Source organism: Dendrobium catenatum, unplaced genomic scaffold, assembly GCF_001605985.2.
Source record: "Dendrobium catenatum unplaced genomic scaffold, ASM160598v2 fragScaff_scaffold_631, whole genome shotgun sequence".
Lineage (NCBI taxonomy): Eukaryota > Viridiplantae > Streptophyta > Magnoliopsida > Asparagales > Orchidaceae > Dendrobium > Dendrobium catenatum.
The window spans coordinates 644,360-649,151 of record NW_021319093.1 but is presented as its reverse complement, the minus strand read 5'-3'; the positions used below and the strand labels follow the sequence as shown (position 1 = coordinate 649,151).

Here is a 4,792-nt window from a genome sequence, read left to right as displayed (position 1 = left end):
TGTTCTGTTTTCCCGTTGCAGTTTACACCAAATTTGAAGCAACTAATTACCCATTAGAGTAAACTGCGCTACATTACTAAAAGCTAGGTTTTTTTTTTTTTTTTTTTTGTGTTGGAACTCCAGTTTGCTATGCAATAAGTTATGCTTGCCCCAACAAAAAAACACAATACCAGTTTTACTGCTTTCCGCCAACTTAGGCTTCGGCTTCGTTTGGGACGGGTTTTTTATTACTTTCTAAAACGGAGTTTAAGTACAAAAATAAAAAAATTTATACTAAAACTCTGTTTTAGAAAGCAATAAAAAAGCCGTCCCAAACGAGCCTTTCGTTTGGGACTAAAAAACTGCTTTAAAAGCAGTTAAAAAGTCGTTCCAAACGAAATCTTAAATAACTCATAGCCCTGATTCAATAGAAAGAGTACAAAGAAAAATTGTTAATTTGGAGGAGGTTATTAAATTGATCAAAGTAGATTGTGGGAGTAGATTCCTCCAGATAAGATTAACGTGGACGAGTAGACCTGAAGACTGGACAAAATTATTCATAATGTTGAGATCGCAGCAAGGATGTAAGTTTGATATTTTATCAAAACCTAATGAATGTTTATACTATAGTAAATACCACAAATTTGTGAGCATAAATCTTTGGATTTCAGCATGTAGTAAAGAGGGGAAAATCAACAAATAGTTGATTCAGGTAAAGCTGATAGTAAAATTATTGTGGAATATCTGTAAAGCCATATATACATTATTTACTTCCTGAAAGGACATTGTATAGAGACCAAGCAACAAAAGTTTGAGAGACAATTACAGAATGCTTTGTTTATTATATTCTGCAAGAAAATAGTAAATTAATTGGCAGCATGTTAGCTATTAAAAAGGTAGAATTTGGAAGCTATCAATGTAAGCAATGCAGGCTAAAATTTATGCACAAAAGGATGTTCGGCCGTTGAAAATTGATTTCGCGACACTTCTTCTCACCTATGTTGTCAGCAACAAGGCCCATGAAATATGTGATACGCTTGTACCGGTCCACCCTGGACCAGTCTAGCCGACACAACTTGTGGGCCGGCTCCTGTAAAACAGTAGGCAGCAAGCCTGCTGGTCCACAGGCACCAAATCCCGCCCCACTTGGTCTGGGGTCCACTACCTAGGGCTAATTGTTTGAGAGTTGTTTAGTCATTTTATATTATTTTTGTATTTTCTTTAAGTAGGAGTTTGTATTAGGGTTAGGACATCTGAGAATTGTGGCTGATTTTGTGTTCTCGGTGCTTGGAGTCTTGAGCTCTAGCGGCATCTAGGGATTGGGAAAGATAGACCCTCCTCTCGAATTGAGGATCAACTGTATCTTGGTATTTTCCTTCCATTATCTTTGATTATTGCAATAACATTGTTGTTTTCTAGTTTTTCCTCAGAGTTTTGTGAATATTCCCCGCTGTTTTTCCAAGATTGATAGGTTTTCACTTAAGATCTTCAAGTGTTTACAATCAATAAGCTACTATTTCAGATTCTCCAAGTTTAGAACTATCATAAACTTATACACAGTTTATTGGAAACTATAGAAAGTCTAAAAGCCAAGAGCACTACTAAAATGCTCTTATTAAAATAGAAGGCATAAAATGGCCTCTAAACAAGTCTTACAACGATAGTCTAGAATCACTTAAAGAAAAAGTACTTGTACAACTGTACCTAACTAGAAACAAAGAACAATCTAAAAGTGGTGCAGTAGGGTTGATTCAATGTTATATGTGGAAAGATGTCAAAATCTTAATAGAAATATGAATCAAACCCAAAAGGTTAAAAAAATATTAAAGTGAAATATTAGGCTCAATTGAACCACATTGACTGAGAAAGATGAATCAAACCGAGCTAAAAAGAAAATCCAGAGAAAAATAGTGATTCTGAAAAGAATCTTAGAGAGATTCAGCATGAAACTATGATGTAATAAAATTTTAGCTCATTATATAAAATTGCATGACATTTGAGCTTGAATGCTAAACCTCTTTTTATAGATAAGGATCAAAATCAATGTTATAAAGTTACATAGTATGATCGCATGGCAAGTACATAAATTGAACTTCTTGTGACTAGCTATTTAGCTGGCAAATTGGGCTTATAGTTTACTACGAGTTTGGAGTTCTGTACGAGTTCTGAATAGTTGATAGTACTCTTAATGAGTTCTTATGGCAAGAACTTCTAGTTGGCGAGCACATACTCTGAACAAGTTGTCAAGTTCTTCAGGAGAAAAGTCTTGGCAAATAAGTGACTCATGAGTCCCTTAGGCTAGGGGTGTCAATTTCGGGTCACGGGTCGGGTTCGGATCGGACCCGGAACTGAACCGGGTTCAAACGGGTCGACCCTAACCCGACCCGGTTAGGTAAACGGGTTGGAAATGCCAACCCGGATCCGACCCGGCGGGTTGCCGGGTTGACCCGACCCGACCCGACCCGGGAAAGCTGGTCGCGCTGGGCGAGTGCGGGCGGGGTCGCGCGCGGGTTGACCCGGCAACCCATCGGGTCAACCCGAACCCAACCCATTTTTCAAACGGGTCGATTTTTGGAACCCGAACCCGACCCGTTTTGAAATCGGGTCGGGTCCAACCCGAATTTTTCGGGTCTGCCCGGGTCGGGTTGTCGTGTCGTGTCAAATATTGACACCCCTACCTTAGGCGAGTCTAGTAGCACAGCACATAGAGCCAACAAGTTTTGAGTTAAAGGCAACTCAAACCAGTTAACAATCAATGACTTGATGAATCAAGTTCAGAATCTCATAATGACTTGATCAATCTGACCTAGAGAAATATAGGAGTATATCAGTTTCACAATTCTCTCGTCATTTCCAAGAAACCAAGAAAGGAGAATAAAAGTTAATAAAATCCCGATTCGACTTGGATGATTAAATTTGATTTAGGGTATCAACTCTACAAAATATATAGATCTTTGACCTGTGGTTAACACATTAATACTAACATTTATAAATGTAAGATTTTCCGTTCATTTTAAAAATCTTGCTGCTAATGCTTCAATAAATATTATTTTGTTTTAATTGCCTATGAGTTACTGCAAGCAATTTCAAGCTTGTTGTTGCTAATGAACTTCAAAAGAAATAAAAGGAGGCTGTGAAGCAAATGCCTTCACTGTCTGCAAAGCGGTCAACGTCAACAAAGATGCCTCCCTTGGAGAAGGTAAAAATTGAGCATTTCGACAAGGTAGAGTCCTTAATTGAACAAAATGGTGGCTTCGACAGCTTCTTTGCTAGCGCGCCTAGCAGTGATTTGTGCTCCTTCCGTATCAAGATTGATCTCGATGACAACCTCCATAGTAGCAGGTGTTCAGTTGTCTCTAGAACAAGTTTTAGGGTGGAGGCTCCAGCACATGGCAAGGAAATTGGAGGAATTATTCTTCAAAATGTTCAATGATCCAGTTATTTGTCTTGGATATTATTCATGCCCGCCGTACTAAAAAAGATGGTGGATAGATGAATATCAATCAATCTTTTAGTGGATTGATCTACGGACTTGATGCATCATATGAGAAATCATTTGATCGGATACAAATCTTAAGGAAATATTAAATTTAAAACTTCCAAAATTAAATTCAGGATCATCCAAACTTAGATTTTAGCTAAATTTATAGTTGAATAGAACATCTCGATAAGATAAACCCAAAGACATAAAAAATGATCCAATCTAAGTCCAAATAAGTATAAATCAAGCATTTAAAATGTGATAGAAAATTGCAGAGCATTAATTAAAGTATCAAATGATCTTAAAATCCTTCATGTTTATAGAAAAATTGAGTACCTCGATAAAACAAAACAAATGAGCCTAAGATCATTTAATTATAAGATCATTAATACACTTAATTGCTAAAAGAATAGTCTATGATCAAATAATTCATTACATGAGTCATCCAGTGGAGCATTATGACATTTGGGTCAAATTTATCAAAATGTCACTATTAAAAATTATAAATAAATTCTTATTCTCTATATAAAGGGGATCTTAACTTGAAATTGGAGAGGGCTTAGAGATCTAAGGAGCTCTATAGCTTTGACCGTCATTCAACGCCAATGATCATCACTAATAACTATCGTCATCAAATTGTCATCTTTTGACCGCCATCTCCCAGCCGCCATTGCCCGAATGTCATCACTTGACCGCTATCTCCCATTGTTGTTGCTCAACCGCTATATCCCATTCATCGACATCCAACAATCATTGCCCGATTATTTCGTCTAACCGTTTTCACTCAATTGTCGTTGCCCAACACCCCCTCTCCCCCCTGCGAGGTCGCCCAACCATTATCTCCCAACCGAATCACTCGAGCTTAATAGCTTAATCACTAGCTCTCGATTATCGTCACCTGACCTCATCTCCCAATCGCCATCACTCGATTGTCATCACCCAATCGTCGTCTCTTAAGCATCATCATCATCTTTCACTTCTTTCCCATAATTTGTACTACAATCACATAAGACCAATCAAGTGCTTCCAATTATTTAATATCGCCTTCTCCAATTGTGGGAAAAAGCGAATTTTTGTAATTTCAAATACATACTGGATTAATTAAACTAGACCATATCTAAGATTTTTCTCTAGATTTTTTCCCATAATTTGTACTACAATCACATAAGACCAATCAAGTGCTTCCAATTATTTAATATCGCCTTCTCCAATTGTGGGAAAAAGCGAATTTTTGTAATTTCAAATACATACTGGATTAATTAAACTAGACCATATCTAAGATTTTTCTCTAGATTTTATGTTAAATTATATATATATATATATATATATATA

General features: G+C 36.9%; 1 long non-coding RNA gene across 1 annotated transcript; it reads right to left on the bottom strand.

Moving 5' to 3' along the window:
• Window positions 1-750: 750 nt before the first annotated feature.
• Window positions 751-2,777, bottom strand: LOC114579785. The gene is made up of 2 exons (XR_003700965.1): window positions 2,658-2,777; window positions 751-2,271 (listed from the first exon to the last, which is right to left on the bottom strand). It is a non-coding gene; the product is annotated as an uncharacterized LOC114579785 (long non-coding RNA).
• Between the last annotated feature and the right edge of the window lie 2,015 nt (window positions 2,778-4,792).